This window comes from Pipistrellus hanaki (genome assembly GCF_964339955.1).
Source record: "Pipistrellus hanaki genome assembly, chromosome: 2".
Classification (NCBI taxonomy): Eukaryota; Metazoa; Chordata; class Mammalia; order Chiroptera; family Vespertilionidae; genus Pipistrellus; species Pipistrellus hanaki.
Genome location: NC_140504.1, coordinates 135249581 through 135276759, shown reverse-complemented (window position 1 = coordinate 135276759; position 27179 = coordinate 135249581). Strand labels below are relative to the sequence as shown.

The 27179-nt window shown below is 35.0% G+C and overlaps 1 protein-coding gene and 1 long non-coding RNA gene across 2 annotated transcripts in view; both read right to left on the bottom strand.

The window, feature by feature from the left end:
- Nucleotides 1-27179, bottom strand: part of ZNF644 (zinc finger protein 644) — a 98624-nt gene that overhangs the window by 35493 nt on the left and 35952 nt on the right.
- LOC311616790 lies at nucleotides 13969-19773 on the bottom strand. The gene is made up of 2 exons (XR_014793991.1): nucleotides 17750-19773; nucleotides 13969-17517 (listed from the first exon to the last, which is right to left on the bottom strand). It is a non-coding gene; the product is annotated as an uncharacterized lncRNA (long non-coding RNA).

The following is a 27179-nucleotide window of genomic DNA, read 5'->3' as shown; positions in this document are numbered from 1 at the left end:
CTGACAATCGTACGGATGCTCCCTTGTAGGGAATTAACTGTTTTTCTCTTTCTGCTTTTAATATTCTCTGTCTTTTGCTCTTGGCATTTTAATGAAGATGTGTATTGGTGCGATCCTCTTTGGATTCCTGTGTGCTTCCTGCACTTATAAGTCTGTTTCTTTCCCCAGGTGGGGGAAGTTTTCAGTCATTATTTCTTCAAATAGGTTTTCAGTATCTTGCTCTCTCTCTTCCTCTGGCACCCCCATAATTCAGATGTTGGTACGCTTGAAGTTGTCCCAGAGGCTTCTTACACTATCTTCAACTTTTTGGATTCTTTTTGCTTTTTGCTTTTGTGGTTGAATGTTTTTTGCTTCTTTATATTTCAAATCTTTGACTTGATTCTTGCATTCCTCTTGTCTGCTGTTGGGCCTTTGTATAATATTTTTTATTGCAGTCAGTGTATGTTTAATTTCTAGTTGGTCCTTTTCATATCCTTGAGGGTCTTGTTAAAATTATCAGCCTTTTCTAGGAAATTCTTGAAAAACCTTATAACTGTGGTTTTGAATTCATATCCAGTTGTTTGTTCTCCATTTCTTTCATTTGTGGACTGTTTCTTTGACTCCGCATTTTTGCTGCTTCCCTGAGTTGGTAGGGTAGCTTTGTGTGCTAGGTTTCCTATATGGGCCAGTGGGTCAGCCTCCCCAGTTACCTGAGGTGGACACTCTTTAAAACCAGAAATATTTTTATTGTGAATTGAAATAGCTAGAAAATTTCACCCAAACTTATATTAAATATTATATAATATTTAGAACATGCAAGTACTTAATAAAGTTTAAGTAACAAATGTTTAGCTCTATTCAAGCAAATATGACTTAAAATTTTTCTTTCAGGTTTACTCATAGGAAGAGAGAAGAATGGACTAGAAGAGAAAGATTTAACAAGGTAGCTAAAACCATAACTAGAATAGTCACTGAGAAGGACTGTGAAAAGAATGGAATGATAATGTCAAAACAAACACGAAAACTAAAACCAGGTTTCAACCCCAGCTGGTTTGTTTCAGTGAATAGAGTGTTAGCCTGTGGGTTGAAGGGTCCTTGGTTCAATTCCAGTCAAATGTACATGCCTGGGTTGCGGGCTGGATCCCCAGCAGGGGGGGCATGCAAAAGGCAGCTGAACAATGATTCTCTCTCATCATTGATGTTTCTATCTCTCTCTCCCTCTTCCTTCCTCTCTGAAATAAAAATATATATATATTTTAAAAATAAATAAAACCAGAATACAAAAGAATATAAATTAGAATAGCATATTTTGTCAAGACTAGGTGTTAAGTCAATGGAGTAATAACTTAAGAGTTTGGAGTAAAATTATTCTGACTACAGAATCTTCTATGGAGATATAATACATAATATTCAAATGTGAGGACACATAGTCTAAATGTTACTCAATCACCTACCATCTCAGAAAACATTTTCCAAAAGGTTAAAAGTAAGAGGATCTGAAAATGGCTGAAATTAGTGTGCTAAGTATATATTTTATTATTTTATACAATAACTAGAGTATTGGTGCACAGATTTGTCCACTGGTGGACTCCTTCGGCCTGACCTGCGGGGATTGGACCCAAACCAGCATTCCGACATCCCTTAAGGCAGGGGTCCTCAAACTTTTTAAAGTGGGGGCCAGATCACGGTCCCTCAGAGAGCTGGAGGGCCGGACTATATGAACTACTAATTCCTACTGTAACACCTCGGCTGCCCTCACTGCCCAAAAAACCTGGCAGGCCGGATCAGACTCCTCTGCGGGCCACATGTGGCCCGCGGGCCGTAGTTTGAAGACCCCTGCCTTAAGGGGTCCTGGATTGCGAGAAGGCAGTTCTCAGGTGATACACCTAGAATTGAGCTCACCTCCTCTCTGGTTCTGGTGCATCACCTGAGAACTGCAACTGCCAGGTCGCCGTAGCTCGGCAGTTCCTGCCCCCTGGTGATCAGTGTGCATCATAGCTACAGCCAGCCAGTAGAATGGTCGGCCAGTTGCTTAGGCTTTTATATACACTGAGTGGCCAGATTATTATGATCTTTGAACGCATAATAATCTAGCCACTCTGTGTGTGTAAATACATACATACACACACACACACACACACACACACACACACACACACACACATATATATATATATATATATATATATATATATATATATATATATGAGGCCTGGTGTATGAATTCGTGCATGGGTGGGGTCCGGCCAGCCTGGCCGGGGGTGGGGGGAGAAGGAACATGGGCAGTTGGCTGGCCTGCCTGATGGTTGAACTCCTGGTCAAGGGGACAATTTGCATATTAGCCTTTTATTTTAAAGGTTATACACTGAGTGGCCAGATTATTATGTGTTCAGAGATCATAATCTGGCCACTCATTGTATATAGGTAAGATTATAGATATTAATAGTGATTGAATTATAAATTAAATGTTTCTTAAAATTATAAGGTTCATCACTAGAAGAAGAAAATGAGAAATTAAATATACTCAATATATGTAATATCTTCAGATTTAAATTAAAAAGTACAATATGTTTTAAGTGGAAAGTTGACAAAGAACTTTGAAATGAAAAATGATTAGAACAAAAACAAAACTCAACCCTCCTACCCAAACAACCCTCAGTAGGTAAGTGGAAGAGCAGAGTGAATACAGATGAAGAAACGAAGTATTCCTCCGAACATAGATTTTATTTAAGGGGCAAGAAGAGAGTCCGACTGGTATTGCTCAGTGGTTTAGCACTGACCCCTGAAACAGGAGGTCACAATTTGATTCCCAGTCAGGGCACATGCCTGTGTTTGGGGCCTGATCCACAGTGAGGGGGCATGCAGGAGGCAGCCAATCAGTGGTTCTCTCTCATCACTGATGTTTCTATTTCTTCTTCTCCGTTCCTCTCTGAAATCAGTAAAAAAATATTTTTTTTCAAGAATCAATATAATTAGTGAGCAATTAAACTACTAACACATGCAACTAAATCTAGGAACTGTTTTTAATATTCAAAACAAATTCCTATGAAATGAAATGTAATTTCATTATATAATATTTAATAACACGAGAATTAAAATTCCAAAAAGACTTTAACAAAGGAGGTTAGAATAGTGGACACTGATTAAAAGAAAATCTTTTAAAAAAATGTGTTAAAATGTTATAAAAAAAAAAAAACTAATTAAAATAGTGAAATAATATATATAATTTCAAATCTTTAGCATTAAAAAAATGAAAATTTTATTGACCCATCAAAAATAAAAAGCAACAATGGAACACAGCAAACAGAAAATAAAAATAAGAAAGCAGGAAAAGTCCAAACACATCACTTTTCACATTTATTGTGAATATATTAAGAAAAAGGCATCATTTATTTTAAGGATGCTGTATGTTGTTTATAAAAGAAATACCAACACTAAAAATAAGATTATGAAACAACAAAGTATGTAAATGTTAATAATAGAAAAGATATCCCGCCAAACCAGTTTGGCTCAGTGGATAGAGCATCGGCCTTCGGACTGAAAGGTCCCAGGTTCAATTCTGGTCAAGGGCATGTACCTTGGTTGCGGGCACATCCCCAGTAGGGGGTGTGCAAGAGGCAGCTGATCGATGATTCTCTCTCATCGATGTTTCTAACTCTCTATCCCTCTCTCTTCCTCTCTGTGAAAAATCAATAATATATTTAAAAAAAGAAGAAGAAAAAAGAAAAGATATCCCTACAATCAAAAAATCAAATGAAGTTTAAGGCAAGCAACACTAAACCCACTAAAGATGTCATCATCAATTAATAATACATATTTATATATCAAGAATATACAATATTCATTACTCCATTTGCGCACAATTAAATGGATACAAAATATAAGATCATAAACTTTTACAAGTATTAGAAGAATCTAACAGTTACAAAGGGAGGCTTTAAAAAATTCTCTATAAAACTCAACAGATCAAGGAGAATATTCTAGTTTCCCCTCTCTTCTTATTTTTTTTTAAATTTCTTTATTGATTAAGGTATTACATACATGTCCTTATCCCCCCATCAAAACTTCTTTTTAGTTAGTTTTGGGGGGGAGAGAGACAGAGAGAGAAGCACTGATGTGAGAAACATCAACTGTTTGCCTTCCATACCCATGGTGACCAGGAACTGAACCAGAAACCTTTGTATATGCCTTGACTGGAAATCAAATCCATCACCTTTTGGTGTATGGACGACACTCCCATCAACTGAGCCACACCAGCCAAGGCACCACCTCCTCTTTTAAGATCACCTTTTTCTCACTTCACAAAAGAAAGGTTCCCAAACACAAATTTGCAATCTTCCCCTTCCCAGCAGTTGCTCAGGTCAATAACCTTGGAGCAATCATCCGTATTCTCTTATATTCACACTTCACATCCAAACCATCAGGAAATCCTATTTCTACTATCTTAAATTACATCCAGAATACAGTCACTTCTCACTACTGAAACATCTAGGTCCACTATTGTCTCTCCCCTGTATTATTTCAACAACTTCCTAATCTGGTCTTAGTGCATCTTCCTTTATCTTTTCTCAATACCACAAATCACTTAAAAACCTAAGACATAGAATATTCATCAGAACTCTTAAAGGCTCCCTGTTTGTTTTTTCTCTGAAGTAAAGAACTTAAAAATGCCACCGTTTTCCAAACTTCTCTTAGGGGATATGACAAAAAGAAGTTTAAAGACCACTGATTGAATACATAGAGTTCTATACAAGAAATAGACATTGTTGTTTATAAACTAAAGTGGAACATTTATAAAATCTAGTGTAGCAAGGCTAGCCTGGCTTAGTGGTTGAGTGTCGACCTATGAACCAGGAGGTCAAGGTTCAATTCCTGGTGAGGGCACATGCCTGGGTTGCGACTAGATCCCCAGTGTGGGGCCTGCAGGAGGCAGTTAATCCATGATTAAAGTGATTCTCTCTCATCATTGATGTTTCTGTCTCTCTCCCTCTCCTTTCCTCTCTGAAATAAATAAATAAATAAATAAATAAATAAATAAATAAATAAATAAATAAATGAATGAATGAATCTATTATAATAACCACAGAAAAATTTCAAACAGGGATAGAAATCATATAGATCATATTCTCTGGCCACCAGGCAACAAAACTAAAAATGAGATACAGTTAAAGAGTTAAATATCATGTTAACTGTGTAGCAATAAACCTGAAAAAATATCTACTAAAAAAATAAAAAGTTAGTGAGCTAGAGAAAGGTCAGAACAAAAAAAATCTAAAATGAGTAATGAGAGACAAAAGAAAGGAAAATGAAGAAAAAAAGCCCCAAAAAAAGGATCCAGTGAAAACTTATATTTAGTGGAAATCCCAGAAACAGTGAGAAAATGGAACAGAACAAAAACTTGAAGAGATAATGACTGATAATTTTCTAAAACTGACATCAAGCCATGGTTTCTGAAAGCACCAGGAACTCTAAGATTGATAAATAAAAAGAAAATTACACCTAATATACATCACAGTAAAACACTAATGACAATGAAAGACAATGAGAAAATCTTAGAAGTAATCACAGAAAAAAAGAATGCCTACGAAGAGACAATAATAAGTAGACTTAGAAAGGGGGAAAAAAAGCAGCTCCTGACGTCCAAGAATTAATCTAATACTTTCAACTAAGTCATATTGTTTTCCTGTTAAACATTAAAAAATCTCACAAAATACTCACTTCAAACAAGGCTGTGCAACACAAACTACCAACTTTCTTTCACTAAAAGAGTCGATTGCTGACTTTACCATCAATGAAAGCTTATCCCAACCTCCTTTGGCCTTTCTTACAGATAAAATTTATTAAAAAGGGTATCTTCATATGAATGAAAACAAAACACAACATACCAAAACTTATGGAATGCAGCAAAAGCAGATTCAAAGGGAAAATTATAGCTGTAAATGCCTACATTAAAAAAAGTCCCAAATCAATAACCTAGTTTTAGATTTTAAGGAACTAAAAATGAGCAAGCTAAACTCAAAGCCACAAAATGAAAGGAAATAATAAATATTAACAGATAAGAGAATATAAAAATGAAATAAAATCCAAAATTAGTCCTTTTAAAAGATCAACAAAACTGACAAACTAAGGGGAAAAAAAAGATGCAAATAAATAAAATCAGAAACAAACATGGGAACATTACAAGGAGCTTAGAGGAATTAAAAGAATTGTCATAAAATACTATCATTTAACCTAAATTGTCTAATTGAATGTTAGCCAATAAGACAATTTAGATTAAAATGAACAAATTCCCAGAAACACACACAAATTATCAACCCTTACTCAACAGGAAATAGAAAATCTAAACAGATCTATAATAGGTAAAGAGATGGAATCATTCATCAAAAATCTCCCAAAAAGTAGTTCAGGACCAGATGGTTTCACTGGCTATTCAACCATTTAAAGGATTAATACCAATCTTTCACCAACTTACAAAAATAGAAGACAGAACACTTCCTAACACATTTTATGAGGCCAGCATTACCCTAAAACAGCAATTTTTAACTGGTGTGGCACAAAAAAATTTTAAAACATGCACCACCTGACCTCTTAGTCAGGGTACTGACCTCTTTCCCCTTAGATTGTCAAATACACTGACAACAACCAACACAACAACAACTGTTTAATATGAATCAAATTATACTTTTTTTTGTCAGATCAGCAAAAATTATATTTTTGGTGTGCTGGGGCTGCAGAATTTCAGTAGTTTATGTGTGCCATGAGATCAGAAAACCTCTGCCCTAAAATAAATCCAGTTATCAAAAGTAAACCATAATGATACACACTTATAAATGTGGGTGCAAAAATTCTCAACAAAATACTATCAAACTGAACCCAACAGTACATAAAAAGGATTATATATCATAACCAAGTGGGATTTATTTCAGGAATGCAATAGTGTTTCAATATAAAAAAAAGCAATCAATGTAATACATCATATTAATAATACAAAGAAAAAAATACTTGACACATCATTGGTACATAAAGATACTTGACAAAAATCAAATACTGTTTGATGATAGAAACACTCAGCAAACTAGGAATAGGAAGGAAATTCCTGAACATGATAAAGGCATCCTTGAAAAACCCACAGCTAACATCACACACACTAATGGTGAAAGACAGCTTTTCCTCTAAGATCAGTAACAGGACAAGACTGCCTTCACCATTGCTATTCAAGATTGTACTGGAAGTTCTAGGCACAGCAATTATATAAGAAAAATAAAAGGCATCCAAATTGGTAATTATGAAGTAAAACCATCTCTATTTGCAGATGACAGGATTCCATATATAGAAAACCCATAGACCACACACACACACACACACACACACACACACACACACACACACACACACTACTAGAGCTAATATAATCAATGAATTCAGCAAGCTTTCAGATATAAGATCAACATATAAAAATCAGTTGTATTTCTCTATGTCAGCAATGAATGATCCAAAAAAGAAATTAAGAAAATTTACTCCATTTATAAAACTATCCAAAAATAAAATAACCAGGACTAAATGTAAACAAGGAGGTAAAAGACTGATACACTAAAAACTACAAAATATTGAAAGAAGTTAAAGAAGGCCTAAATAAATGGAAAGTTATCTATGCTCATGGATTCAAACAGGAAATATTGTTAAGATGGCAAAACTTCCCAAAATGTTCTGCGGACTCAATGCAATCCCTATCAAAATTCTAACGGCTCCCCCCCACCCCCAAAAATAGATAAGCTGATCCTCAAATTCATATGGAACTACAAAGAGCCTGAAGAACAAAAACAATATTGAAAAATAAAGAAAGTAGTAGTAATCACTATATTAAAAACTCAATACAGCCCAGCCGGTGTAGCTCAGTGGTTGAGCCTTGACCTATGAACCAGGAGGTCACCGTTTGATTCTCAGTCAGGGCACATACCCAGCTTATGGGCTCAATCCCCTGAGTAAGGGACATGCAGAAAGCAGTGGATCAATGATTCTCATCATTTATGTTTCTCCCCCTCCCCACCCCAATTCCTCTTTCTACAATCAATAAAAACATATTTTTTAAAAAAGACCTTACTACAGCCCTGGCTGATTTGTTCAGTGGTTAGAGCATCAGCCTGTGGATGGAAGGGTTGCAGGTTTGATTCCTGGTCAAGGGCTTGTACCTCAGTTGCAGGTTCGATCTCCTGTCAAACAGGGCCATGTGGGAGGCAACCAATCAATGTGTCTCTCTCACATCAATGTTTATCTCTCTCTCCCGATCCTGTCTCTCCCCTCCCCTCCACTCTAAAAAACAAAACCAATGAAAAAATAACCTTGGATAAGGATTTAAAGAAAAAAACTTACTACAAAGCTATTGTAATAAGTGTGGTACTGGCAGAAGGTTAGACATATAGACCAATGGAACAGATCTGAGAGTCCAGAAATAAATGCAAATATCTGTGGCCACTGATTTTTAACAAAAATGTGAAGACCATTTAATGGGGCAAAAAGAGTCTTTTCAAGAAATGGTGTTGAAACACTTGGACAATCACACACAAGAAAATGAAGTTGGACCACTACCTCATATCAAATACAGAAATGAAACAAAAATAGGTCAACAATATAAAATATTTAAGAGCTAAATCATAAAGCTCTTAGAAGGCCTACGGATGAATCTTTATGATGTCTGATTTGGTAATGGATTATCATATTTGATTATAATCATGACAAACAAAAAGTAGGTAATTTGGACCTTATAAATAAAGAAACTTATGCATCAAAGGGCATTATCAGGATATATTTGATAAGGGTTAAATATGCAAAATGTATAAATAATTCAACAACAAAAAAGACCAAAAAAGTTTTAGTAATTAGTTTATGTGTGCCATGAGATAAAAAAAAAAGGTTGAAAATCACTATCTAGAAGATAACAAAATATCTTCATATCCTTGGAGCCAGGAAAGATCTCTTAAACCTTCCTTTCATCAAAAGAGTACTAATAAACAGGGTGAAAATCAAGCCAAAGTGGGATATATTTTTCCAACAAATTTAAATAAACAGCCCTGGTGGGTATGGCTCAGTTGGTGGGAGCACCCTCCTACAAACCAAAAAGTCTCGGGTTCAATTCCTGGCCAGGCTTTGGTTGGGGCACTTACAGGTAACCTGTCAATGTTTTCTTTCTCTCCCTTTCTTCTCTCTCTCTCTCTCTCTCTCTCTCTCTCTCTCTCTCTCTCTGTCTCTCTCTCTCCCCCTCTCTCCATACTCCCCCCCCCCCGCTCCCGCCCAAATCCATAGACATATATACTCCAATGTGGATTAAAAAAAAAAAACTTAAAAAATGTAATTAAACAAAGGGCTTGTATCTAGCATATACAAAAGCTCCTAAAAACAAAAAAAGAAAAAGCACAAAAACTCCAATAGAAAAAAGGGGCTCATATCCATAAAATATGCAATGCCTATAAATCAGTAATATAGAAAGCTCAATAGTAATAACAAAAAATGCTGGGGTGTAAGGAGAGAGAAGACTTCACAAAAGAGGATATCCAAACAGCGAATAAATTTATGAAAAAGTACTAAATCTCATTTGGAATCAAGGAAATGCATCCTATAGGAAGGCTAAAATCAAAGCGGCTATTAAAACAAGTGTTGGTGAGAATATAGAGCAATAGGAACCCTCATATTCTATTGATGGGGTGGATACAACCACTTTGAAAACAATTCTGTGTTATCTTCTAAATTTGTATATATATATATATATATATATATATATATATATATATATATATATATATATATATAATGACCCAGTTATTCTACTCCTGGTATATACTCACAGAAATGTACGTGTGCCCCAAGCAACATGTACAAGAATGCTCATGACAGCATTATTCAATACAAATATACAGAAATAAAAAAAGTGATAAAATGTACAAATCAGCTATAGTTACATGTGAAAACATTCATGAATCTCCCAGACATAATGCTAATAAACAAGTTAAGCAGAGACTAATATTACTACATAATTCTATTTATATAAAAGTCTAAAAACATGTGTTAAAAGAAAGCATTATAGTCTTTAAAGCCAGGCCAGTGGTTACTCCAGGAAAGAGGAAAAGGAAAGTGGTTGGGAAAAGAAATGGGGTTTCTGGGTTGCTGGCAGTATTCTATTTCTTGATGTGTGGTGTTCATGGAGTGTTTATTTTGTGAGTCACTGAGTTGTATAGTTATATTCTGTGTACTTTCCTGCACCTATTATATTCCAACTTTTAAAAAAGACATTTTATATGCTATATATGAAACCTAGAAATCAATAATTACAAGTACTTTAGCTATTAAAATCATATCTGATGACATAATAATTTCCCACATCTTGTAGTTCAGGATCCTTTGTCTAATTAATTAAAATTAAATAAAAGAACTGAGTTTTCAGAATGTTGTGGAAGACATAATTAAATTCATTTAAACTTTCTTTCCCCTATTGTGTTCCATTTGCCTTGATCACCTAAAAAAATCTTAGCTTTATGTAGGACAAAATAAAATGTACATCATGGAAAATGGTAATATTAAAGAAAAGTTGAAGACGTTTGTTCCTAATACTAAAAATGTTTTTCAGATTTAGAAACAAAGAGGATTAAGACAGACATATATTTTTATAAAAAATTTGTATACTTCCCCCTCTAAACTAAGAGTTGATTTATCTTTTTATATTCCATATTTTAATAAAACTCAACTTTACAACAGCAATTCTACTGTAAATACAAATTCAGAATCAAATATTTATATTAAGTAACTTAATATCAAATAGATCCCCACTGAATTTAATCATTTATGTAGAACAGCAGTTAAGACATTCTGATTCATTTTTAAGCCAAGTAGTGCCACCAAGTGGTAGCAAATTCTTTTTCCAAAATATTCTTTTTTTTTGCTTCTTACACTTTTTTAAAAATTGTTAACTCTATTACAGATGTTCCCCGTTCTCCCCACCCCTGCCATCCCAAAATACCATTCTGAAGCAATAGAAAATGTTATACTGAAACACAATATTGAAATGAAATCAATCTTTCAATAAATTAAGTAACACTGTAAAATATCTTGGTATAGAAGTTTAAAAGCAAACAAAAGGAGTCAATCTTTTGTGAACAAAATATGTATTATTATGATGGACTCACAGCTTCAATGCTAAATTTTTCTTAGAAGTATATAAGTAGTGCTTACTTTTGCTGCTTGTTGTTTTTTTAATTCCATATTTCTTAAAAGACCTGAAGGTTCAATAACAATGTCAGCAGTCTTTAAGTATACAGAGTCAGGAAAGTAGGAAAGGATCTCTGTTCCAGGCTTTTCCTTTGCTTGTAGATCATCTTCCTGTTCCTCTCCCAATTGTCTTCCCTGTATGCATGCCTGTGTCCAAATTTTCCCTTTTCATGCGGGGACCAGTCATAACTGGAATAGGGCCTCACCCTAATGGCCCACCTTTCACTCGATAACCTCTGTAAAGACCTCATCTCCAATTATAATTATTTCATTACCTGTTTTCTCTCACTACTAAAAAGTTTCCTGACTAATGTTTTGTTCACATGCATCCGTGGCATACAAAATGCTACTTAATGTGACTACATTTTTGTGTATTATCATAAGCAGAAAAAAGTGAATTTTTAAAAATTAATGTATCTTGGCTTTCTAAGTGGATTTATTGGTTCCTTTCTAATCAATTCTTCAAAACTATACTCACAGTGATCTTTTCAAGTTCATTACTCCTTTGTGGAACACAATGTTTTCCTCTCCTAGGACAGAGTCCCATATCTTACACATAGCTGATATGGCTTTGATGGTCCCTGCCCCAATCTGGTCTCACACTTCACACCAGTTAGTTAGTTACCAGAGATTCAACCACACTGGCCCTCTTTCAAATTTCCCAACATGTTCCTTCTCATCCATTACAGGGCCTCTGCACATGCAGTTTCCTTAGTCTAGCATGCTCTGTACTCTCCAGCCCTTAATCACATACATTTATATAACTTTGAGTCATGATCTTCCTTCACATCACAGCTCTAAACAACATTTACTCTCAGGAACCTTCCTCTAACCTTCTAAATATAAAGTTTCTTTGTCACATGCTTTTGAAGAATTTTGCTTTTGAGATCTAATGCCTTTCAATAATTGATAACTGAATAATGTATTTCTCCCAATGAAACCAATTTCTAAGAGAACTCGAACCATGTCTCTTGCTGTATACACTGTTTTGAACAATTAATAGGTGCTCAAGTATGTAAATGAAGGGATACACACTAAGTCCAGGCTAACTGTAAGAATAATAAAGCCTGTAATCAGTTATAAAAATTAAACACAGCAAACTTTTTAAAAAATTAAATCTTTATTGTTGAAAGTATTACATATCCTCTTTCTCCACACCTCTACCCGTGCCCCAGGCCTTCAGCACCCTATTGGCTGTGTCCAAAGGTCACGCATATATGGATACAAGGTCTTTGGTTGATCACTTCCAAGCACCCATCCACCCCCTGCCTTCTCTCCGAGATTCCCCAGTCTGTTACATGCTTCTGTCTCTACCCCTTTCATCAGCTTGTTTTGTTCATTAGATTCCACATATGAGAAAGATTATGTGATATTTGACTTTTTGATTGGTGTATTTCATTTAGCATCCTAGGTGTACCAGTTAATAATGCGGATTTTTTTCAAAAGATGGATTTACACATATGTTGATATATATGTGATTTGATATGTATGCTATTTTGTTGTATTGACAGCAAGCTTCAAAACTTCATATGTCAAATTTGCTGAAGGTGTTAACATCATATATATTTTTACACTTAAAAATGCCAAATTTTGGCCAAAAAAATTTTTGGGTGATTTGTATCTTACTTCATTACCAAATTCCTTTATTAAGTTTAGTAGTTTTTTTGGTACAGTCTTTAGGGTTTTCAATGTACAATATAATGTCATCTGTGAATAATAGTTTCCAATTTGGATGCCTTTTATTTTTTTCTTCTTACCTGATTGCTGTGGCTAGGACTTCTAGCACTAAGCTGAATAAAAAAGAGGACATTCCTGTCTTATTCCTGTTTTTAGGGGAAATGGTCTTAGTTTTTGCCCATTGAGTATGATGTTCACTATATGTTTGTTATATATGGCCTTTATTAGGTTGAGGCATGTTCCCTCTATTCCAACTTTGCTGAGATTATTATCAAAAATGGGTGTTGAATTTTGTTGAATGCTTTTTCTACATCTATTGATATTATCATGTGATTTTTGTCTTTCAATTTGTATATATGATGTATTACATTTATTAATTTATGAATATAGTACCAGCCTTGCATCCCTGGAATAATTCCCACTTGGTCACGGTGTATGATCTTTTTAATATATTGCTATAACTGATTTGCTAATATTTTGTTGAGGATTTTTACAACTATGTTAATCAGGGTTATTGGCCTGTAATTTTCTTTCTTTGTAGTATCTTTATCTGGTTTTATAATTAGGTTGCTAGCCTATTAAAAAGAGCTTAAAGTGTTCCTTCCTCTTAGATTTCTTGGAAGTTTGAGAATAAGTGTTATTTCTTCTTCGAATGTTTGGTAAAACTTCCCTGTGAAGTCATCTGGACCCGAGCTTTTGTTTGCTGGAGTCCGTCCATCCATTCTTCCCTCCTTCCATCCCTCCCTTCTTATTACTGTTTCTATTTCATCTGTTATTGGCCTATTTAGGTTTTCTGACTTTTCCTGATTCAGTTTTGTAAGGTTGTATTTTTCTAGGAATTTGTCCATTTTATCAAGGTTGTCCAGCTTATAGGCATGTAGTTGTTCACAGTATTTTCTTACAATCTTTTGTATTTCTTTGGTGTTAGTAATTACTACTCCAAATTCATTTCTGATTTTATTTGAGTCCTCTGTTTTTTGATGAGTCTGGCTATTGGTTCATCAATCTTGTTTATCTTTGCAAAAGAACCAGCTCTTTGTTTCATTGATTTTATGGGTTTTTGTTTTGATTTTTTTTTCTGTCACTTACTTCTGTTCTAATTATATTACTTCCTTTCTTCTACATACTCTGGGCTTTCCTTATTTTTCTCTTTCTAATCTTTTAAGTTGTAGGGTTAAATAGTTGTTTTTTATTATTATTATTATTATTATTATTATTATTATTATTTTTGGAGGCATGCCTGTAGTGCTATGAACTTACTTCTCAAACTTGTTTGGCTGTGCCCAAGAGATTTAGGGTTGTTGTGTGTTCATTTTCATTGATTTCCAGGAAGTGTTTTATTTCTTTTTTATCTCATTGGTAACCCATTCATTGTTTATAGCATGCTATAGTCTCATGTTGGAATGTTTTTGAATGTTTTCACTGTAGTTGATTTCTAATTTTATTCCATTGTGATGTGAGAAGATGTTTGGTATGATCTCAATCTTCTTGAACTTGTAGAGACTTGTTTTGTATCCCAACATGTGGTCTATCTTTGTGAATGATCCATGTACATTTAAGAAGAATGTACATTCTGCAGTCCTGTGATGAAATGTCCTATAAATGTCAATTAAATCCATGTGATCCAGTGTGTTACTTAGAATCACTGTTTCCTTGTTAATTTTTTGTCTGGAAGATCCATCCAGTGAAGTCAGCAGGATGTATGACTGTATTGCTGTCTATTTCTCCCTTAAAGTTCTCCTGAAGTTTCTTTATATATTTAGGTGCTACTATATTGGGTGCATATATGTTTATTATAGTTATATCCTTTTGTTGTATTGATCCTGTTAGTATTATCTAGTTTTCCTTTGTTGTCTCTTGGAATGGGCTTCATTTTGAAGTCTACTCCGTCAGATGAGTATGGCTACCCCAGATTTTTGTTTCCATTTTCATGGAAAATTGTTTTCCATTCCTTCACTCTTATCCATTTGAGTCTTTTGTTCTGAGGTGGGTCTCTTATTGACAACCTATTATTGGGTCATGTTTTTGTATCCATTTAGTACCCTATGTCTTTTGACTAAAGAATTTAATTCATTTACATTTAAGTTTATTAATGATAGGTACTTATTTATTGCTATTTTAATTCTGTATGCCTATGTTTCTCTATATATTCTTCTCATTACAGCAGTCCCTTTAGCATTTTTTTTTTTTGCAGTGCTGGTTTGGTGGTGATAAACTCCTTTAGCCTTTTTTTTTTTTTTTTTTGTCTGAGAAGCTCTTTATTTCACCATGTATTTTGAATGGTAGCCTTGCTGAATATTATTAATCTTGGTTTCAGATCCTTGCATTTCATGATCTTGACTACTTCATGCCATTCATGCCCTTCTGGCCTATAGATTTTCTGATGAGAAATCAACTAACAGCCTTATGGGAGGAGCTCCTTTGTCTTTAATTTTTGGCAATTATGATGTCTGGGATTGAGCCTGTTTGGGTTCTTCTTGCTTGGCACTCTCTGTGCCTCCTGAACTTGTGTGACATTTTCCTTCATTATGTAATGGAAGTTTTTCGGCCATTATTTCTTATCCCTTGCTCACTTCTCCTTCTGACACACCTATTATGTGAATATTGTTATGTTTCATGTGGTCCCACAGCAATATTAAGGTGTCCTTCATTTTTTTCTTTTTGGTTCTTTGAGTGATTACCCCCCTCCTAATTTGCTGTGTAATCCTTCCGCTGTGTTCTTTATTAATGCTCTTTCTTCATAGTTTCTCATGCTGGATGTGAGGGCGATCTGGCTGCGACATCTGTCACCCCATTGATCGCCAGGGTTGATTCAGCTGATCTGGCTGGCTAGGCGGGTGTCCCCCTCCTCCCTCACCGATCCATGTGCGTCCCTCCCGAAGCTGCGCGCTCGGTCGAAGAGGACGACTTTCCCCCAAGAGGAGAGGACCGGTCTTAGGTCAAGGGTATATGAGTAGCTGCGCTCCCCTGCTAGAACCTCCAAACAAGCTCTCAAGGTCCATAGTTTCTCATGCTGTTGAGCATCTTTTCCATCATTACTCTGAACTCTATGTCTGATAAATTTTTTATCTCCATTTCATTTGGAGAATTCTCTTGTTCTTTCGTTTGAGAGCTGTTTTCATTTCACCCCATTATGGCTGCCTATTTAGGTTTGTGACTATGTGTTAGGTACATCTACTTACACCTCCCAATCTCTAGTGAATGACAGGGTCAAACACTTTCTAATTAGATCAGGCAAAGACTCAAATCCTCCAGAGATCTGCCTTTGTCAGCATACTGACTGTAGTTAGCCATAGGCAATGGTTCATAGATGGGATAAGAGGTTTTCCAAGAAGGTGGGAAAATTGCTTCTGATTGGAGGTTAATTATTATTCTGTCTATTAATGGGCCTCAGGAACACCACATGGTGGAGCAAGTGGTTTTCCAATATGGTGGGGCACTGCCTCCCCTCGTCCCCAGCAAAATCCATCTGGATAGCAAAGGTCTGACTGAGATATGTCCTGTACAGAGTGAGGGAATGACTCGGCATAGGAAATGGGGTGTCTGCCTTCTCAGTTCTAACCCCAGAGCCCGCAACTCTGGCTTATGCTCACACAGCTCCAGTCCACCCTGCATTCCCTTTGCCGAAGTCCAAGGTGAGTGGCTACATACAAAATTTTGTACATTGGCTCTTTAAGAGTGCCTGAATTTCCAGCCATCTCTCCCTTGCAGACAGCAACCATGCTGCTTTTCATACCTAGATGTTATGTGGTTATCTTTCTCAGCTCTGATGCTATCTTCTGAGGGGCCCAGCTTGGGGTTTAGGCCACAGAGTTCTCAATGGCTACCTCCCACTGCTGAGATATCTCTCCAGAACTTCGCTGCTGTCAGTGAGAGCCTGGCCAGTCCTTTTGTACCTCTGCCCTTCCTATGTGTCTCTATGTGGTCTCCACTTTCCTTCCTTTGTTATTGGAGTTTTCTCTAGCTAGTCTTCAGTTGATTATTCAGGATGATTTTCTTTTTTTTTTTTTCTTTTTTGTATTTTAGTTGTAATTCCAGTTTGATCCTGGGAATGTGTCAGTGTAGCATCCACTTACACCACATCAATTTTTAATTTCCAAAAATGTCTTTTTATTAACTTTTTTAATCCAAACACACTGCATCTTCTGGGTAGACTCTCAATAGCCATCAGTAGAGATCAACCAAAGGACTTGTATGCATGCATATAAGCCTAATCAATAGATACAGACAACAGGGGGTGAGGGCATGAGTTGGGGGGGTGGAGGAGCAATGTGGTGATAAGGACACATATGCAATAGCTTAATCAATAAAGAAAAATAATAGCCATCAGTGTTCTTACAAAAGCTAAAAGCTCATTTAATATTTTCACTAACATGAAAAAAGAATACATAATATAAATCTTTGCAACATTTATTGTTCTATCTTTAGCTTTCAGGTGCCTAAACAGCAGTTATCTTCAGATTAAATTATATAAATTTGATATATAGTACAAACCTTGTTTCCTTATGACAATATTATAATAAAAAGGATTAAGATAATTATTGTCTTTATGATGTAATAAAAACTCATATCATAAATGATATATAAAAATAAGGTTATAACTCCCTCCCAGTTTTATGACATCTTTTATATATATATATATATATTATTGATTTTTAACAGAGATAAAGGGAGAGAGATAGAGAGCTAGAAACGTAGATGAAAGAGAAACATCGACCAGCTGCCTCTTGCACACCCCCCACTGGGGATGTGCCCGCAACCAAGGTACATGCCCTTGACCGGAATCGAACCTGGGACCTTTCGGTCCACAGACCGACGCTCTACCACTGAGCCAAACCGGCTTCGGCTATGACATCTTTTTTCTAAATACTTTAGTAGACCTTTCAGATGACACTGATACACACCTACTTGCCAAAGCAAACTAAAAGCCACTTATGTGACCATGCATTATATTGTATTACATTCTAAGAATATGGTTAAATATTCATTTAAAAAATTCCAAGTAATTTTATTAATTCATTAGTTCATTCAATCATACAGAACATTTTTAACTCACTGTTTATAGACTGAATATACCACCCCTACCAAAATATATATAATATTAAAGCTCTAACCTCAAAGAGAAAGTAACTATATATGGAGACAAAGCCTTTAAAGAGGTAACTAAGTTAAAAGGAGATTATTAACTAATCCAATCATACTGATATCCTCACAAGGCAGGGGTGGGTAACGTCCAGCCCTTATATGGCCCAAGAAATAATTTGGTCTGGCCGTGCCAAAGTATTAAGGGTGAGTTAATGAAGTATTTGATCAATAATAATTGTGTATTGGCCTGAGAATGATGTTATAAATATCCAAATGGCCATTGGTAGAAAAAAGGTTCCACACCCTGGTAAGGAGAGATTAGAATATACAGAGACCTCAAGGAAGCATTCTCACAGGAAAAAAAAAAGGTTCTGTAAAGATAGAGCAAAAAAAAAGTGAAGCCAAGGATAAAGATTTCAGGAGAAAGCTAATCTGCCCTGACTTCCAACTTTTAGAATTGTAAAAAAAAAAAAAAAAAATTTCTGTTGTTTAAGCCCTGGTAGTCTTATATATTCATACCAACAGAACCAATGAGATGTTTTATATTATACTGATTATAAAGGTTCTATTCAACTGTAATATATGCTACATGCTATGACTTAAAAAAGAATATGTATGCATATGAGCAAGCATGCCTAAAAAAAACAATTTAGTATTGCACACCCTTATTACTACAACCCTATGAAGCAATGAGATGAATCTCTACTGTACCTGGATAAGTACCTAAGTCGATTTCCTCAATGATCAAAAGAGAACAACTGAGCTAATATATACCCGATACATAAAACATGTATCTCCTTTCAACCTATAATATACAAAACTTATATTTAGGCCCTTGCAAATTATCTTAACTAAAATAGTTTGCCAATGCTTGGCCAGAGTGGCTCAGATGGTTGAGCATTGTCTCCTGCATCAGAAGGTTGCCAGTTTGATTCATGGTCAAAGCACCTACCTAGATCATTGATTTGATCCATAGTTGGGGAGCACAGGGAAGGGAACTGATTAATGTTTCTCTCTCACTTCAATGTCTCTCTCTTTGCATGTCCTTGGCTGAGGATTAAAAATAATTTTAAATCAATTAGTCAATCAAACATTTCCTAACTACTCCCTTTAAGAAAAAAAAACAAGTTTCCACTTGTCCTTTTCTATGGCTGAGAAAATTATGGACTAGTGGTCAGGAACCTCGCTACGCTTCAGAAAAACTTGCCCTTTCAAAAACACAGATTGGAGAACTTCTTTTCTGAAATTTCTGATTCAGTATTGCTAATATCCATAATTTGTTTGTTTTTAAGTACAAAATAAATGAAAAACATCCAATGCTCATGGACTTGGAGACATAATAATGTTAAAATGTCAATACTACCCAAAGCTGACTTAATGCAACCCATATCAAATTCCCAATGGAGTTTTTTGCAGACAGAAAAATTAACCCTAAAGTCACAAGCAATCCCAAATAGCTGAAACTGAAACAATCTTTAAAAAGAACAAAGTTGCAGATTTTACAATTCCTTATTTCAAAACTTACTACAAAGCCATAATAATCAAAACAGTGTGGTACTGGCATAAAGACAGACATACAGATTAATGGAATACAAGAGAGAGCCCAGAAATACATCCTCAAATATAAGGTCAAATGATTTTTGGCCAGGATGCCAAGACCATTTGATAGGGAATGAACAGTCTTTTCAACAAATGGTGCTGGGAAAACTAGAAAGCATATGCAAAACAATGAAGCTGGACTCTTAGCTTACATCATGCTTTGGTTTGAATGGTAGTGTTTCCCCAAAATTTGTATGTTAAAATCTTAATGCTCAATGTAATGGTATTAGGAGATAGGGCCTTCAGAGTGATTAGTGAGGAAAGAACCCTCATCAATGAGATTAATGCCTTTATAAAAGAAGGTATAAAGAAAGTATACCCCTTCTGCCATGTAAGGACACAACAAGTAGTCTACAACCCAGAAAAGGGCCCTGGGAACGTTTGGCCATGTTAGCACACTGATCTCGGGACTTGCAGCCTGTAGAATTGTGAGAAATAAATTTTTGTCTTATCAAGTACCCAAAATATGTGTTTATTTTGTCATACCAGCCCAAATGGACTAAGATAAACCATATACAAAAATTAATTCAAAATGGATCGAAGACATAAACATGAGAGCCAAAACTTTAAAACTGGTAAAATAAAACATAGGAAAAAAGTTTCATGACAGTGGATTTGACAATGTTTTCTTGGATGTGACACCAAAAGCAATGCAATAAAAGCAAAAATAGAGAAATGGGACTATATCAAACTTAAACACTTCTTTGAATCAAAGGACATACATAATAAGAGTGAAAAGGCAACTTATGGAATGAGAGAATATATTAGAAAATCATATATCTGATAAGGGGTTAATATCTTGAATATACAAGAAACTCTGTGACACATGATATATATTTGGTCTCTGCTCCTCATTCCTAACAAAGCACTCTTAAAATCTCCCTTGTAATTTCCTGAATGATAAGAAAATCTTATACAGACCTCCTAAATCCTTTGGAATTTCCTTAGTGATAAGAGGATCTTTTGTTCTAAGGAAGCTATGGTACTCTGGATGGGTGGGGACTGGTCACCAGAAAGACTAAGCTATGATTAGAAGCTTGGAATTTTCTAGCCCCCACCCCTAATCCTCTGGGGGAGGAAAAAAGACTACACCTTGAGTTAATAACAGATTGTGCCTACGTGATGAAGAACCCATAAAACTTCCCAATTTTTTACATATTTTGTTTCATATCCCTTAAGCAAGAATATTCTAGAAATTTCCATATTTCAATGGCAAACATCCCTCCAGACTAAATATGTACCTAGAAACAAATTTTTAAAAGTCCTGTCAACATCATCACTGTCAGCACAATAGGTATTGAACTGCAGTTACTACTAAGGTAGAGATCTTCAAAGAGAGCCAATAAATCAGAAATATTTCTTTAACCTATAGATTTGGTGCACCTGTTTACCTGTGGTAGGTGTGACTGTGCTCTTGCTTCTATCTCCTACTACTAAGACTAGTTAGGCATATTCTAAGACATTAGAAGCAGTAGATAAGACAAATAAATATTAGCATTGAAGTTTTATTGTTATAAGTAAAATTAAATTGAAATGTACGTATCTGTAAAATTTCTTAGATCTTTTAAAAAAACAATAGGTAAACTATTCTGATCTAAGTCACCTTTGTCATTCAGAACATTAGAAAACTATCTACACTAATAAAAGAGAAACACGCAAATTGAGCATCCCTCCACTATGCCCACCAGCCAATCAAAGAGAGTATGCAAATTAACTCAACAACTATGGTGATTAATTAGCATATGCAGGCACAGAGTGAAGACTGAAGACAGCGTAGAAGGAAGCCAAGCGCTGCAGAAGGGAGTGAAGCTTCGGAGAAGCAAGTGGGGTGGCAGAGATAGGTGGGAAGCAAGCAGGGCGGTGGAGAAGCCCTATTCTTGCAGGAATCTTCCTGCAATGGGCCTCCAGTCTCTCTATAACAGATGCTATATTCATGGTATACCAACTAATTATATATGCCACTATTTTTGTAAAAGGCAAATAATTTAAAGATGTTAAGCCTAATGGATTTGTGAAAATAATCTTATACAGAATAAATAAAATGCGGTAATTACATGAGTTATAATCATGCCTCATGCCACTTTCAGTCTATATTTATCTCCCCACTGCTCGTTACAACTATAAAGCCAGGAATAAAACAAAAAGATAATTAAAGGAGAAATCTGAAAGAAGTCAAGAGGAAGATGAACTTGTTAGGGACCTTGGGACTAGAGGATAGTAGAACACCTTATGACTCTTAACAGAAGGTTGACCAGGGTCATTATTTTCTAATAAAGCACCAGAAAGTAGCCCAATTAGGCTCATTCCTTCCCTGTACTGTTCAGTAGTCCAAACCAGATAAACTTAGCAGAAGCAGCAAGAGTTATTGGAAGCTCTGCTGATAACAAATGCATTATCCTCTATTGCCAGGTAAGAGATTGCTTTCCTCCACTGAGAAGCAGTGTGTAGGCGGGGAGCCTCATTAACAGGATCCCACCACAACCACAAGCAGCAAATCCAGAACATACCCTTTATCCTTCCAGAGATTACCTTCCCTCACTTAAAGGCAACAAGTGGCCTAGTCTGGGAAAGTTATCTTCCACTTCCTAAAGTAACACCAGTAGGGGAAGCCTCAGGGGCATAAAATAAATCAACTAAGCTGAGCCTTCAGTTGTTTTGGATGTTATGGATGAACCTCACACTTTTAAGTATAATACTGTCATGTGTAAATTAATGATAAGCATAGATCCTTTCAGAGTATAATTTATTTCTTGGTGGGTCCAAAATTAGAGTAGTTTTAAAAGTTTGAAAAACAGAACAAAGGAAGAGTTCAAACAATGAATTCTAAGCTATAGTAGAGTGTAAACTTTGATAAAATTGGGGGGGGGGGGGGGGGGAGTCAGTAACTTTGACAGCATGGACATCCAGATGAGTGAAACTGTTATACAAAGTAATTTCTGGAAATTAAAATTTAATTCACACTCCCTCTGTCTACATTTCCCCTAGGTCTTCCTACAATCAAAATTCTATACTTTCCTTCAGGGCCCAACTGAAACATCGCCTTCCTTCTATGAAGCCTTTCCTGATCTTGTCTTTCAAAATTCCCTCCTTAGTCCTACTATATTTCTCTTTACATCTGACAGTATTCTGTTCATAACTTATAACATAATTCGTTATATGGCATTAAGTATTCTATTATAATTAGCTATGAATACTTAAATGTAGCATAGTGCCTAGACATCCAATTTCAATAAAGACTTACTCAATGCCTTGTTTTAATTAGCAGCTTTATTTACAGTTTAAACCTACCATTAAAAGTTCAACCTAAAGCAACAGCAAATTTTTTTGTTTGACAGGACAGTTTTATAATTTCCTGATCACATATTAGAATGACATTTGCCACTTAACTAATATTTAATAGTGAAGTTGAAAACCACTTCAGATTTGGGTTGAAATTTTTATAATAAATACAGTCATAGATGGAACTTTCTTTGGAAAAATAGACTGACCACTTGGCTTAAAAACGTACTAATGCAGCCTACTTAACCCTTTCAATAAATAAAACAACACAGTAAAACCAAGAATGAGTTTTAAGAGATGAAACCAAGATAAATACAAACATATCCAGTAATAAAGGCATCACACTGGGAAATACTGTACAAAAAATAAGCCCCAAAGAGGCAGAATCTTAATCCTTAAAAATAACTCAGAGGAAACTATTATATGTTAAGGATTTTTCTCAGTTCTTTTTTCAGTTCTTAAATTTAATAATTTATAGAATTAAAGAATTTTAGAAACAGGAGATCATAGACTTTAAAGCTGATTTCAGACAAATAATTACAGCTTATCATACATGTTAAAGACAACAAAAGTATAATCATAAAGAAGGAAAGTTTTCTTAATGCTCAGGTGGCATGCTGTTAGTCCAGATTTAATAAACCTAATACTCAGTAATGGCTTTTATTTTCTTTCTATTTATGTACATGTTATGCTAACATTTGTTTGTGACAATTATAAAGAAATTCATTATTAGGAAATATTTATCCTTAATAAATATGAAGAAAACAAAGAAAGCTATTTGCTCACATATCAGAATATGTAGCTTTTATTAAAATCTAGTTATTCAGCCGAAACCGGTTTGGCTCAGTGGTAGAGCGTCGGTCTGTGGACTGAAAGGTCCTGGGTTCGATTCCCGTCAAGGGCATGTACCTTGGTTGCAGGCACGTCCCCGGTGAGGGGTGTGCAAGAGGCAGCTGGTCGATGTTTCTCTCTCCTTGACGTTTCTAGCTCTCTATCCCTCTCTCTTCCTCTCTGTGAAAAATCAATAAAATATGTTTTTAAAAAAATCTAGTTATTCAATATTAAAAACTAAATGCAGTACTTAAACCATGAAAGTATGTTAATTGATGGATTTAATAATAAAATGAAGGTGACATGTCAAACCTTTGAAAAACATCACAATTAGCCAAAACCGGTTTGGTTCAGTGGTAGAGCGTCGGTCTGCGGACTGAAGAGTCCTGGGTTCGATTCCGGTCAAGGGCATGTGCATTGGTTGCGGGCACATCCCTGGTAGGGGGTGTGCAAGAGGCAGCTGGTCGATGTTTCTCTCTCATCGACGTTTCTAGCTCTCTATCCCTCTCTCCTCCTCTCTGTAAAAAATCAATAAAATATATTTATTAAAAAAAAGAAAAGAAAACATCACAATTAAAGAAATTCACAAATAAATATACTTTTCACTGATTAGACTGACAAGAATTAAACCACAAATAAACATTTAGCATAGTGTGGGGAAATAGATATTCTCAAAAACTGTTAATAAGAATGTTATGGTACAATCTCACTGCAATTTTATAATATATATCATACATTAAAGGGCACATACAGGGACCCAGGAACCCATTACTACAAATTACCATACAGACATTCACACATAATCCCAATGATATAGTCAAGAATATTTATTGCAGTATTGCTTACATAAGCAAAAAAACTCTGAGATTTACCCAATTATCCAAACAGTTGTATTATATATAATGTATATAGGAAAAAATGTCCACGATATATTGCTAAATAGAAAGAGAAAGATGCACAATACATACAAGCATTTTTGATAACTTATGGGAGCACAGTGCTGGGAGAAAAGAGTTTTGCTTATTTTTAAACATTTCTGTACTATTTGCTCACACATATAAGGATATTTGACTTTTATTTTAAAATACAATTTTGAAAATACTGAATGTTGCTTGGCAATATATTTGAAAACAGTCAAATGTACACTGTACAATGTAATCAAGAGTGAAGAACAAATAACCTTATTAATTAAAAGGTGGTTTGTTTGTTTTTTACATTACAACAAAGGAAAATACATCTATAGTGCTACTAAAGTGAAATGCAGAAAATTTGGAAATGAAGAAAATTAACCTAAAAAAAAAAACACACTTTCATGAAGAACTTCAAATCCTTGGAGTTAGGAATTCTGCAAAATAGAAAAGCTTAACAGGAGTTGACTAAAATATTCTAGCACAAAATAAAGAGGAAGAGTCTGAAATTCAAATATACCTATTAACCTCTGGGGGAGGGGAACGGACTAGTCTGAAATCTTATAAAGACACTAAGTCAAGCAATCACAAGATTAAATTTCTCTGAATACTCATAATTTATCAACAAAAAAACTAAACACATTTAACATCCAGGATGAAATAAAATTGGGTCCTACATTCAATAAGAATCTGTGGCTAAGAAAACCCTTATAGAGAGACAGAAGAACAGCATGAGATGGGGTCAACATCCAAGTCTGTGTTCAACCGTTATGGCAGAAGCCGCAGAGAGGAAGAGAACAAATTGATCCCAGTGGGAAAGAGCCTCTCCTCGCTGCAGACTTGCTAGAAGGCAATCAAGCTTCAGGCAAAACACTCCCCAGCCGACGACGACAGCCAACCCAACTAGCCGAATTTCAAATATGGGAGAAGACTACTGTGAAATGCTTTAAAGTTTTATAAAGTTTCATTTCTTAAGAAAATATAGGGAGAGATAAATGGTGATGGAAGAAGACTTGACTTAGGGTGGTGAACAGATAATACAATATACAGACCATGTATTATAGAACTATACGCCTAAAACTTATGAAATTTTATTAACCAATGTCACACCAATAAGTTCAATAAAAAAAAATATTTATGTATATTACAGATCTATAATGATAAAACACACTTTTTAAAAATACTTTTCAGCAAGCAGCAAGTTTTCTAAGCTATAGGAAATGAAAATGTTATCACAATTCCAGACTATAATTCAATTCCTTCCTCCACTCCAACAGTTTTCACCCTGAGGAAAATGAGGCAGTTTTCTTTACTTCTCACAGAAGTGACCATTCTTCCTAATCTTCTACTTCTATTAGTCTAACACATCTTTTTAAATTTTTAGAGAAATAATTATTACAAACTAGTACAAAAGAAATAAGTAGTATAAATACTATTAGTAACAAATACACCAATTTCCATAACATGAATTAATATCTTCATTTAGAAAGAGTAATCAAGATCAATAATGATTAGCTATTTTATTCCAACTAGACTGAAAAAAGACAGGGGATATTTTATCTGTCTTTCTAAAATGTCTATAACGTTCCCTCTATGTTGTTCAAAGGCTCCTTCATGCAGCTCAACAGCAATTGAAGTGCTAAAGCCCCATCTTATGCCAGTAAATATTCTGAATCTCTATTTGTCTTAGAGATATCTTTTCATTGTTCTATGTTTAACAAACATTCACTAAGTACTGTGCTGAGATAAATAAAACATGAAAGGTATCTACCTTCAAAGAGCTCACAGTCTAGTAAAGAAAACCGACTATTGTGGTATGGCCAGGTCTTGATAAAATGATGCTTGAGATGGACTATTTCAGGAGATAAGCTAATGAGGGAGGGACATTGACAATTGGGAGGCAAATGGTTGGAGAAGGCTGACAACATATACTTAGAATTAAAACTAAGAATATAAAACATCATATTTTGTTTACTCAGATACTACTAGGCATTCTGAATCAGCTACAGTGATAACATTATATACCATATTATAAAGCTTACATTTCATTGTACAGGTGATGAAGAAAATGAAGGGAAAACTAGAGGATGGAAAGCAGTGTAGAATGTTGGCACTCAGAGAATCCAATAAAAACAATTACAGACAGTGGATAAAAATTTGTAGTATTTTTACATAGAATATTACTCAACATTAAAAAAAAAAAATGAACTACTGATACAACAACCTGGAGGAATCTCAAAAGCTCCTGAATGAAAACTAAAAACAAGAGAATACAGAATATATAATTTTATATACACAAAGTTCAAGCAAAACTAAGCTGTGCTGACAGAATTCAGAATGATGCTTACCTCAGGGAGAAAAGCTATTGGATTTGGAAGGGAAAGAACAAGAGGAACTTTCTGGGACAATAAAAATATTCTGCATCTTGATCTGGATGGTGGTTATATATATAAACACATATGTAAAAACTCATTCAGTTCTGTATTTTAAAGTTTCCATATTTTACCATACATACATTAGAACTTAATATAAAAAAAAAATTGCACATATAATTGGAGTGGGATA